This window comes from Mixophyes fleayi, chromosome 6 (assembly GCF_038048845.1).
Source record: "Mixophyes fleayi isolate aMixFle1 chromosome 6, aMixFle1.hap1, whole genome shotgun sequence".
Lineage (NCBI taxonomy): Eukaryota > Metazoa > Chordata > Amphibia > Anura > Limnodynastidae > Mixophyes > Mixophyes fleayi.
In genome coordinates this window covers 33,593,669-33,606,978 of record NC_134407.1, presented here as the reverse complement: position 1 = coordinate 33,606,978, position 13,310 = coordinate 33,593,669, and the positions used below count along the sequence as shown (strand labels likewise).

Below are 13,310 nucleotides of genomic sequence, written 5' to 3'. Positions count from 1 at the left end.
TGTTTCGTCCCCACTATGTACCCCTTTCCCCTTTATGTCCTACCCTTTCCCTATTTCTTTTTTTTTTGTATCCTTTGCAATTATCTTAGAAAATTCAATAAACTTTATTTCAGTTAAAAAAATAAAAAAAAGTAACGTGACCTGCGCACTATTACTATTATTATTATATAAATCTGTGCGAAAAATAACACATTAACGGTAATAGACTTAGCGCCGCGTCGTTTCAGGGGGAAATGAATTCCCCCCTAAAAGTCCTCAGTCTCATTTAATGAGATACTTGTTGCTGCTTTAGATCAATGAGACCACAAATTAGAGGTACAATCTTAAACAAAGCTAGCGATTTCTTGCCTTTGTTTTCACAGACACCAATGTTGAGAATTCTGATTCACAAAGGTATGTTTTTGGAAATGGAATCAAGATTGAAAGGACATTTTTTGCCACAACTGGGTATAATTCTATTTGTGAGCACCAATATATTGACTGAAGAAGCTTTGTTTCAACAAAACCTTGCTCTGTACAGTCATGGCCAATAGTTTTGAGAATGACACAAGTATTGACTTTCACAAAGTTTGCTGCTTCAGTGTTTTTAGACGTTTTTGGTCAGATGTTGCTATGGTATACTGAAGTAAACTTACAAAATTACAAGCATTTCATAAGTGTCAAAGGCCTTTATTAACAATTACATTAAGTTTATGCAAAGAGTCAATATTTGCAGTGTTGACCCTTCTTTTTGAAGAGCTCTGCAATTCACCCTGGCATGCTGTCAATTAACTTCTGGGCCACATACTGACTGATGGCCGCCCATTCTTGCCTAATCAATGCTTTGAGTTTTTCAGAATTTGTAGGTTTTTGATTGTCCACCCGCCTCTTGAGGACTGACCACAATTTCTCAATGGGATTAAGGTCTGGTGGAGTTTCCTGGCCATGGACCCAAAATTTCGATGTTTTGATCCCCGACCCACTTAGTTATCACTTTTGCCTTATGGAAAGGTGCTCCATCATGCTGGAAAAGGCATTGTTCGTTACCAAACTGTTCTTGGATGGTTGGGAGAAGTTGCTCTTGGAGGATGCTTTGGTACCATTCTTTATTCATGGCTGTGTTCTTAGGCAAAATTGTGAGTGAGCCCACTTCCTTGGTGGGGAAGCAACCCCACACATGAATGGTCTCAGGATGCTTTACTGTTGGCATGACACAGGACTGATGGTAGCGCTCACCTTTCCTTCTCCGGACAAGCGTTTTTCCAGATGGGGATTCATCAGAGAAAATGACTTTACCCCAGTCCTCAGCAGTCCAATCCCTGTACCTTTTGCAGAGTATCAGTCTGTCCCTGATGTTTTTCCCTGAAAAGAAGTGGCTTCTTTTCTGGCCATCTTGACACCAGGCCATCATCCAAAAGTTTTCGCCTAACTGTGCGTGCAGATGCACTCACACGTGCCTGTTGCCATTCCTGAGCAAGCTCTGCACTGATGGTGCCCCGATCCCGCAGCTGAATCTATTGTAGGAGACGATCCTGGCGCTTGCGCCTTCTTCACAACTATTGAACCTCTCCCCTTGAAGTTCTTCTTGATGATCCAAAAAATGATTGATTTAGGTGCAGTCTTACTAGCAGCAATATCCTTGCCTGTGAAGCCCATTTCGTGCAAAGCAATGACTGCACGTGTTTCCTTTTAGATAACCATGGTTAACAGAGACAGAACAATGATTTCAAGCACCAACCTCCTTTTAAAGCTTCCAGTCTGCTATTCTAACTCAATCAGTATAACAGAGTGATCTCCGGCCTTGTCCTAATTATTAAAGTTATTTTATCGTTTACCAATAATCATTGTCTGCTGTGATTTGCGTAGTTCCAACTCACAAAGCGATTTATTAGCAAAAACACAAGAATAACAATTAAATAAATAAGTACAGCTGATCCATACACCGTGCTTTGCTGGATCCAGCTTACAGTCATTCAATCCTGAAGTCTGTGGTCAAAGAGACTGAATGCTGGTTCCAGAGTGTAATATATATACATTTGGTGTTACAGTAAATACAATACAGATGACTTGACATGTTTCCATAAGTTCAGGCTCCAGGACAGTCCAGTATAGTGTAGTTCATAGGCCAGTTCAAACGACGTCCTCCAAGGCTCTCCAATAGCTGCATACTAATCTTCCCACTGAAAGCTAGTTCAAACTGGTCTATTTACATTACACAGACAATACCATTCTGATCATTAATTCCCTATATTCCTTAACTAGCATACGCGAGGTGCGATCTCATAGCCGATGGAACCGGATCACTAAGGATAAATAGGGGATTAGGATGACACCAAACATGATATGTTTCCTGTAACCTGAACCTTAGATCTCAATATAGTGCTTCTAACATTATCATATTTAACTATAAATTCAATAACATTTGTTCAAAAACAACTGTGGGTTGGAACTATTATACAAATGAACAAGTGAATGTGTAAGTGTAAGTGTATGTATGCGTTGAAGGCACTACTATGTGATATGACATCCTGATTGGTTGCTATAGGCAACATCCCCACTTTTTCAAAACCGCAGCTTAGTTAATCTAGCCCCAGGAGTTGATTGCATTGACCGTCATCCATTCTTTCGTCCAATTGAAGTGCAAAACGTAGAGTTACTTTCTTGAGTTCTTCCACAAGTTGAGCCAAAACATCAGATGACATATATAAAATATTTAAAATGACAAATATAAAAATCTGATGATGTCATTTGACAGAGGTATTTGAGCAATTTGGTTCCTCTGTTGTTCTCCAAGAACAGTTTCAACCATTTGAAATGCACAAAGCTTTACTAGAATCTTACCAATAGTGTGTAGCTGACTTGCCTGTATCTAAGCACACTTCACAGGTTAAGAACCCCTGCCTTAATCCAAGCTCACCTTTTCACTTGTCAGTGTTATACTTGCACTACTGATTTTGAATGGGAAATGTTTGGGCCCCTTTATTGCCCTGGTCCCAAGTTGCTACCCAAAATACCCCTATTATTCTGCCACTGGTCATTATTAATAATTGAACAGTACAAGGATAAAAAGGGTCAGCAACTTCATATATCAGCAAAAGGATAATTCAAAGGCAAATTGTCTCCCAAAAGCTATACAATGAATGCAAAACTGTCATAAAGCTCGAATTGAATCGGTCTGATACTTTGCAATAAGATTTAGTATTTTATATAACCGTTGTCTGTAACATTTCAAATACCTGATTTATTTAATATATTCTGTCCATGCTGTGCTTTTTCCTTTCCTGTAATGCAAACTTTTTGAACAGACACAACTCATTTATTTTTTCTTCAGACAGACTTAGCATGATATTTAAACACTCTCATACAATGACACCCTGCAAAGGCATACACTTAAAAATATTAATAATACATTAATACATCTGCTGAATAGGAAGGCAAAATGTCAGATTGCAACAGTTAATCTAGGCACAGCAGGTCCAGCTATAGCCTTAAATTATTACCTTACCCTATATCCAGCTTTAATGAGTTCATTTGAACAATTCTCAGTTTCCTGATATACTGCTGAGCACACCGCTTCTTCTTTGTGTGTGTGGCTCACAATTTAAAGTGTTCAAATGTCATCTCCCAACACCTGTTGTTTGTTCATTCCTTCTTATGTCTGTTTATTTGCTCACTGTTCTCATGTAGAATCTGTGAAGTATGTCAATGCTTTCTTTCTACATCTTAAATATATATATTTTATTTATTACTCAATATTTTAAAAGGAATTGCACACATGGAAATAAGGTAGATTGCGTTAAAGTATGTAGCTTGTTCTTGTATTTGCAATCTTATGATTCAAAATAAGACTGTAGCGACTTACCTAGCTGTGTGAAGCTGTTGCCTACTGCAACAGTTGAACTCACATAAAGACCTAAAACGTCTTGCCACTGGCAGTAATGTCAAGAAAAAAAGGTCACAACACATTTAGGGGGAGATTCAATTCCGCATAATTCCGTCGCTGCAAAGAGCTGCGAGCAAAAATCAGCATTGAAATTACTGTACTAATGGTAATAATGCGCATTTATTACTGTATTAACAGTAAGAGTGCACAGCCTGCATTGCCCATTAGTCTTAAGGGTGGAGATTTTAAAGTTATACATTGCATATTTCACATAAATGTAATTTCACGTGCATCCCTTTAGCGTCCTTGTCGATGTCACTGTCGTGGGTTTGTCATTCACATGAATAAGAAGGAGGGGTTTTGACAAACCACTCTCTGATTTAAACAGGCAAATTGAAGCAAGTCCATCTTTAGACATTAAAGGCTTCCAATTCCTTGTGCAAAACATGAGGGGGACCCTTATCCCACACTTAGTATGTATCAAGTTTTCTTGAAAGCAAAACCATTTCCACTGGTACAAATTAGTCTGTGTGAAGGTTTATTATGTGAGGAGAAAGATCTTGGATATTTTAGACCAGGGGGTAAATGTATGAACCTCCGGATTCTTCAACTCCGGCGAGTTCAGCGTCTTCAGCGCTTAAATTAAAAGCGGCGCTGCCTTGTAAGACTCAGTAGACCTTAATCCCATTGAGAACTTGTCATTCTCAAAACCTTTGACCATGACTGTACATTACTAGAAAGTGTAATGTGCCTCCCTGCCAAGATGGTCTCAGGGCAATTGCCCCTTTATTTGTTATATATAGTTCTGCTCAGTAATTGTAGAAACTAAAACACTCTAGCTGGGTGAAATGGAAGTGTTTCTAGCATATAATTTGATGGTGGATACAGTTTATATTTACAAAAAATAATCATTGGGTCTATTTTGCACACTGACCTCTCAGTTCACAAGGGTGGACATTTTGCATGACAGATCCCTGGGATGTAACCATGCCTTTCATGGGAGGCAAGTGGCACACTAGACTGAGATAGGTGGTACTCTGTTATCCCAGGGACCAAATCTGTAGTTTAGTGTCAAGAGGGGATCTGTCTAGTTGGCAGTATATAGTGTTTAGGTTGATTTTAGGTCAGCCCTAGAGAGTCCTGTGTCTGAGTTCTGGGTAAACAGGTCAGTTGTAATTTGCTGCAGCTTTGTTGATACTGTTATATGTGTGTAGACTGTGATGAGAAAAGCTCTTCATGACCAGCTGTTGACTCATGCCTATTTTCAAGCCTCTAGAAGAAGCTTCCTGTGAGCAACTTACCGGCAGTTTATTGAGATTGACTCTGTGAACCAGCAAAATAAAAGACAAACAAATATATACACAATCCTTAGAACTCAGATGTGTTGTAACAGTTTGGAACCAAACAAGGTTGTGTAAAGCACAAAGATTAATCAATAATATTTTATCAGCTGCAACTATTAAAACAAATGTCCTACAGGTTGAATAATATTGTGTTTATTTTTTCCTTTTTATGTAAGCCAAAGCAACATTTTGTTGTTTTGTGTGATAAGATATTTTGCAGAGTGGTAAATAGCTGTTTATGACAAAGATAACTGATATATGGAGCCTATGTTCTTCAACCTGACATTTCCCGGTCATTCATCTTTAATACTATGGGTACATTCCAGATGGTTTGCAGATTAATATCTCGCTTGTCTTTGATAAGCTGGGTTTATCTTCTCTATCGGCATATTATCCACTTAATGTTTAACATAATCAAGTAATTAAAGCTGTGCTTGGCAGAGGGTACCAAACCCAGGGAGGTTTTCATACATTTTAAAGCAATTTAGTTTGGTTTAAAAACATTTATATTTATAGCATATAATTATTTATAGCAATTGTGCCCAAGTGTGTTCAAAACCCTTGAAAAAAGCTTAGTTAAAAAAATATTGGACAATTATAAAAATCAAAACTTTGTTTTTCTGAACTAAATAAAATATACCTGAAGTATCTGAGGTCGATTTATCAAACCTTCTAAAAAGTAAAGGCGGAGGTGTTGCCCATAGCAACCAATCAGATTCTAGCTATCATTTATCTAGTACAGTGGTTCCCAAACTTTTGCAGTTCGCGGCACCCTTAGAGTCTCCATAATTTTTTCAAGGCCCTCCTCCAAAATAATTACTGAGCAGTCCCGTTTTATAAGTAGTTGGGTCGAAAAACGTAATAAGTATTTAAGTCAGGACAGAAATACTTATTTAGTTGTATGCAAAGATACACATAAATCCAAGGGAAAATAATATTTTTATATATATTTTTCAACTATAAATCTGTCAAAGAATAATTTACAGCTAACTCACTCTCTGCCCCTGCATCATCATCATCATTCACACACTCTGTGCCCCTGCATCATCATCCACACACTCTGTGCCCCTGCATCATCATCCACACACTCTGTGCCCCTGCATCATCATCCACACACTCTGTGCCCTCTGCATCATCCACACTCTCTGTGCCCCCTCTGCATCCTCACTCTGCCCCCTCTACATCCTCACCCTGCCCCCTCCTTCATTCTATTGCCCCTCCATTGCTGTTTCCTATCACTATTCCCTCCCGTTTCTTTACTTACCATACTTGACCTTCTTTCTTCTATTTCTTCTGTCTTTTCTTCTTACCAATTCGGTGCCTGGGACCTAGCATCCTCTCTCCTGCCGCTTGTCACTGAATGTTGGGCGTAATGACGTTACGCCCAGGGCCGGATTAACAGAATGAAGGCCCCTGGGCTAAGGGGGCCCCCATTCCCCCGTGAGGCCCCCCCCATTAGCAGACTGGCCCCCCTGTTAGCCGACCGCCCCCCCCCCCCTTCCCCCCCAAGCGCTTACCTTCTCCTGTCACTGCAGTCCTCCTTCCGCGGCGCGCTGTAAGCTGCTTACTGAGGAGATCTCGTGACACTCTCGCGAGATCTCCTCAGTAAGAAGATTACTGAGCGCCGGAGAAGGAGGACTGCAGTGACAGAGCTCAGCATTGATCGGGCCGGGGGCGCCCCCGCCCCTGTCCCAATCAATAATTCTGCTGAGCTCTGTCAAGGGCCCCCTGGATGCCCGAGGCCCCTGGGCTGTAGCTCAGTTAGACCTCGGGTTAATCCGGCCCTGGTTACACCCGACATTCAATGAGAAGCGAGGAGGGAGGAGGATGCCTGGCCACGGCACCCTTGTGACAGCACAGCGGCACCCCTGGGAGCCGTGGCGCACACTTTAAGAACCTAGGATCTAGTACATTGTAGAAAATGATAGCTACTATCTGATTGGTTGCTATTGGCAACACTTCCAGTTTTCGGACCCGCCGGAATCTCACAGCTTGATACATTTACCCCCGGTGGTTAAATTTATCAAACTGCGGGTTTGAAAAAGTGGAGATGTTGCAATCAGAGATTCCATCTGTCATTTTGTAGAATGTACTAAATAAATGATAACTAGAATCTGCTATAGGCAACATCTCCACTTTTTTAAACCCGCAACTTGATAAATTTACCACCTAGGGGTAAATGTATTAAGCAGCGCTTTTTGCGATTTGCCCCTTAGAGAGTTATGTCCAGCATTCTATTGCCCCAACCCTTTGCTGGAAGCAGACACTTTCAACAACTGCTTAAAGGACATATCTACCTTGCATAGTTATACGCAGGGGGAGTATACTGAACGCAACATGCATTTGTTGTAAAAAGCACAAAAATCGTCTCTGCGCACTCCCAAATTTTACAAGGAATGGATCTGTAGATACGTGCGCTGATGAATTATGGCAGAAACTTTGCAATACCCAGAGCTTGATTCAGACGTGGCTACGTGCGCTTGAGTTTGGCATGCTCTTACTTTAAATTGACTACGGTCAAACGGCTGTTCCCAGCCCTGTTCCCTCCCCAAAAACATAGCTGTAGTAGGTGTCTTTTGCGCATGAAGACAGCACGGACACGGCTCTGCTCTATTGGCATGTGGGCATGCGCAGAGTGATTTTGCGTACGATACGCTCAAAATGGGCAGATATACGTGCCTTGATGAATCAGGCCATAGGAATGGATCTGTTACGTAAACATACTTTTTAAATGCTGAATATTGCATTTTAAATTTATGCTTCATATATTAAAAAAAACAAGAAAAAAGTTTTGTTACAAGAAATGTTAATTAAGGAACTACAAAAAAAATACAGATGTGCGGTACAATTTAAAGAAGTAGCACAGGATAGGGGCTGGAATAAAGGGGAGGGGCAGGCTGATCTGGGACACAATTGGAGTTAGATGCTCCAGGGAAAAAGAGGCGGGTCGGGGTTGTACCTCCCCTCAATAGGGTCTATTTAGCAGGAAGGAAAACTAGGAGGGTTAGATCTATTGCTGGATTGTTGAATTCCCATACAATCGCACCCATTTTTTATGATTCTTTAGAAATATTATGAGTTGCTAACATTTTGTAGGGTCACAGCTGAAATAGAAAAGCACTCCATGGGTGGTGCTAATGGTGACCAAGGGGGCACTCCTCCTCATATTGCATACATTATCCTTGTGGATGGTCCTGTTGAAGCCAGGAAAGGGGCAGTTGAGAGCTCCAAGTCCATTGGGCAGGGGGTCAAGTGTGCTCCCAATGTTTATAGTTATGACTGAGACTGGTGTCTTGCAGTGCTGTTCATTATCATTTCAAATTCTAATCCAAATGTAATAAAAGCTGTGACTTTTTACTTTTTTGTCACAAACAAGTCTCCTCTATTATTGATTTCTGTTTACTTGGGATATTTCTGGTGCAGATGATTAGAACTTAACGGGAAAGGGTGGGCATCAATCAGTAGGCAATAGTTACCTTTCTCTAGATATTAAGTCCTTCACACATTATAACATGCCACACCGCAGATTGAGGATTTTTAATGTCATAAGGAAAAAGTGGAAACGCATTCTTATGCAACCCCCATCTGTGGGTTAGAGCTGACAACGACAGCTGAGTAGTCCTTCGACAAGGCCATAAACTGCTTCATTTGGTTTCTGACCCATCTGTAAAGTTAAAAGCTGAACACTATTTGCTCAGTTTAAAACAATGGAGTGCTTCCGCATTATGGTGGGAGGTAGCTAGGCTGGTCATGATGCAAATTTACTTGGAATGTTGGACTGGTAGGCAGTGATAGTGATGATGGTCACATATGTATGCTAGAACATGTGTTTGCAATCAGGAGCAACTGTAAAAATGCATTGTATGTGCAGTAAACATCCACAACATCCTAATAAATGTATTTTAGGGAAAACAATGTTAAAAAATGTTTTTAAAAAATGATTTGTCATTAGTGACTATACCATTAACAGGTGACATTGATTGTTTTTTTTTTTCTGTGTGTCCTTTATATTCCACATATGTATTGGACATATCCTGCAGTGTATTATTGTATGTTAGAGCAGAACAGACCTGGACCCGTATTCAACAATAGACATATCTTCAGATCCGCTTCTTGTTGAGTATGGACGTGCGTATGCCCAATTTACATGCGTTTAAAAAAATAACACCACAAATTACATTCATTTTGCGTGCCTTGATGAATCAGGATCTTTGTTAGCAAGTGACATATTTTCTTTAATACATACTGTAAAACTGACAACTGTTGTTCCTATGAAGGGTTTAAATGAACTGATTTCATTCATACTACTGAGAAAATTCATCTTATTTTGTTTGGGGAAAAACAAACCATTAAAAATAATGTCAATTAGGTCAGTGGATCCCAAACTTTTCTCAGTTTGAGGCACCCTTAGGGTCTCCATCATTTTTTTCAAAGCACCCCCAAGTCAAAATAATTGCCAAGTTGCCCCTGTCTTGCTTACCACCGGCCCTAGCCGCAGCACCCCAGTGAGACTGCCACGATACCCCAGGGAGCCGCGGCACACAGTTTGGGAACTACTGAATTAGGTTACTACTAGTGGCGAAATTCCAATTCTTCCATGCTATGCCATTGTTTTTATCTAGTAAGAGTCTTTTTAATCCACATGAATTGTTTTTTTTTTGTTTTTTTAAAAAGTTATAATATTGCACTTATTTTGTTCGTCTATATAAATTTGTACCTGAAAAACATAATTATATTTGTGGCCTTATATAAACACTGATGCACATATATATATATATATATATATATATATATATATATATATATATATATTATAGATATATATATTATAGATGGTGTTGTCCATAGCAACCCAAAGGTTTCTAACATTTTTCTAGTGCATTTAAAAAAAATAAGAATGAAAGCAAGTGTGTTGCTCCTTTTTCCATTGCACCATTTTGCATAGCTTGTAAAATGAATTGAGTAAATGGAACGTGTTTATAACATTTTAATGTGGATATTAAAATAATCAGGATCTTTATAATTTGTATCTCCAGGTTAATCTTCTGACCCTACATTAAGAACTTTTAAAATGCAATCTAACAGCATTTAACCTGAATTCTGTTTCTATGGAAAAACTAGCAGGGAGGTAACCCTGTACTGTGCTACTGGCAAGCTATAAAATTCTTCAGTACAAGCAAAGGTCAGAAGAGCACAAAGCAGAGCACATTCCCTGTACAATCTGTATTCTCATTGCTCACATACTAAAAAACAGGCTTTATGTTTACTATTTTGTAGTGTGCATTGGAGATCATCATTCACAAAACATGCTAGTGGCTTCTGGATACAAAATGAAGACACACATAGCCACAAGTGAAAAATCTGAATCCTGTGCAAAGGTATCCTTCCCTAACTTTTACAAGCAGGGGTACAAATAATTCTTTATGTACTGTCCTATAATCCTGTGTCATTCCAAGCCTCACAATCAGTGCTTTGCCTATAATGAGGCACCTGTCTCAGGCAGCAGGTTTTTTGGATCAACAGCAGGAGGGACGTAAAAGTGCAATCACCTGTAAATAAAAATATTTTTATTTGACTTAAATCACTGTGGTTACCTGTAAGAAGACATTTTGTGTCCTGGGTTGTGACGGAATCTGCAGTTACTATAGCAACCACAGTCACGTTATGTATGAAGTAGTGAGTAGAGAGGCTTTGGAATGCCCCTCTTCTCAACAGGCTTGCACCCCTTCCTTTCATGTGCCATTACTTGATCCACACGGAGCTGTGTTACTGACTGGCTTCATATTTCAGATTACACTTTCAAGGGAACAAGCATAAACAAAGGCTTCCATATTTGCATACCACCCAAATGTCCCGATTTTGGTGTAAAAGGTACAAAGTTTAAAAAATATATATGCGGAACTATACCAATACAATTGTGTTGCTGTTAAATATAAAGATGTTGATAGATACAGAGAAAATCTTGGTACACACTGTTAAATTCAACCAATTATTGTGCCAATCACACAGTAAACGACTGTTAGGTCCAATATAGTATTAGTGTATATGCTCCCAAGATCATGTTTTATTGTAAAAAAGCACATAGTATTGATTGATTAGATTTCATAACCGGACTAAAAATCTCTATAAACGATGCAACGATGTCAGGCAGATTCTGAGGTGTGTACGCACTCACGACCAGCAGCGCAGGCAAATTTCTATAGAATTTACAGAGTCACGATCTTTTCAGCAGATGGTTATGACAGATGAAGAGCACAGATCTGAGGGTAAATCGTGTAGGTGCGTACACATGAATCTGCATGCTCATCTGCACTTTCAGTCATTGGTAAAATGGTTACAGATTTCGCATCAAGAGAAATTTTCTGTAGTGTGTACCCAGCTTAAAGTGACAGTAGATTTGCTTTATAGTGTACATTACTCATATGCAAAGACTTATAAGAAGAGAGAGATTTTAACATGAGTAACCAAGCCCCTTCTCGTGGTTTCCCTTTTGCACAACGACCCCTTTAAGTTTTATATTAATAATTTTAAGATGAATACTTTACTCATATTGCAAGAGAGTTGCAGGACATTGTTCTCCTTCATTTGCCTATAGATAGATATATAATGGTATACTGTATATGGGCAGCAGGGTGGCTTAGTGTTAGCACTTCTGCCTTACAGCACTGGGGTCATTAGTTCAATTCCTGATCATGGCCTTATCTGTGTGGAGTTTGTATGTACTCCCTGTGTTTGCATGGGTTTCCTCCGGGTGCTCAGGTTTCCTCCCACATTCCAAAAACATACTAGTAGGTTAATTGGCTGCTATCAAAATTGACCCTAGTGTCTCCCTCTCTCTCCCTCTCTGTGTCTGTCTGTGTGTATATTAGGGGATTTAGACTGTAAGCTCCAATGGGGCAGGGACTGATGTGAGTGAGTTCTCTGTACAGCGCTGCGGAATCAATGGCGCTATATAAATAAATGGTGATGATGATGATATTAAAAAACTTTGCATACTTAGAAACAAGGAATATATCCATGCCTATAGCTTGCAACATCTGAATACTTGGGGCACTGAGACACAAAATAAAGACAACTCCTATAGTAAAATGATTGTAAAATACTTTGTTCAGCCTAGCCACTACAACTTGGTTAAAAAGCAAAGTTTAAATAAGTAAAATGTATTTCCTCCCCCTGCCATCACAATCAGACACACAACACAAAGAGCTCAGGTAGAAGTATGAGGCCTAAAACACTAGTAAATTCATCTGACAATAAAAATCATTTTTCCTAGTTATCTAGCATTGCACACTGTTGCGGAACGTATCGTGTTCTATGCTTTGTATTTACAATTGGTGAAAAGCATCTCGGAAGCCTACAGTGAGATTCAAATGCTAATAACAAATACATGCGGAACGCGTTTACAGTTTTCCTAGTGTTTTTAAATACAAATAAAAACGCCAATGGTTGAAGGCCTAAAACTAGTGAATCACAAGATTTTATTTATTTTATTTGATGTTACTGTTAAAATGCTACTTGTTGCTCTGCTGAAGTACTTGTACATTTATAGCTCCTCAATTTAGCAATTTATGGAGATGTAATTAAGGTCAATAATGTATAATGTCCTTCACCCAATTTTAATGTAGCAAACTAGAATTGACCAAAATAACTTTTGCTGAAAGATTCCAATTATCCAGGAAAGAACGAGATAGCCCATAAGAGCTTGTGGGTGCTAGGGCAATATGTTTATAAGAAAGGTCTTCATAACATGAGAAGCTTTATTGAAGAGCCACATGGATATGCAACTTTCCTAATATGTTATCTGTAGTAACTGCAAGTACTAGCATGAAAAAAAGATGCAGTCTATTAACATATTGAAAGGGACAGGCGCCTAATAATATCCAACAAAAAAACTAAACTATAGTACAAAATACTGGTACAACGGTTGATCCAGTTGTGAACTTCTTATGCAACTAATGATTTGTGCTGGCTAACCTAAGAGATGGAGTCTAATAAGAACTCTAGTGCCACCAGGGACTGCTGCAAAAGAGTGATGGTCTTCACTGCAGGGACCCCACTGGTCATGGCCAGGGTGAGTCTCACTAGACAGCTCCTGAGTAACAAGA

General features: G+C 39.3%; 1 long non-coding RNA gene across 1 annotated transcript in view; it reads right to left on the bottom strand.

Annotated features, from left to right (window-relative positions):
- LOC142161028 (uncharacterized) overlaps positions 1–13,310 on the bottom strand; it is a 55,178-nt gene that overhangs the window by 37,833 nt on the left and 4,035 nt on the right. The window lies entirely within an intron of this gene.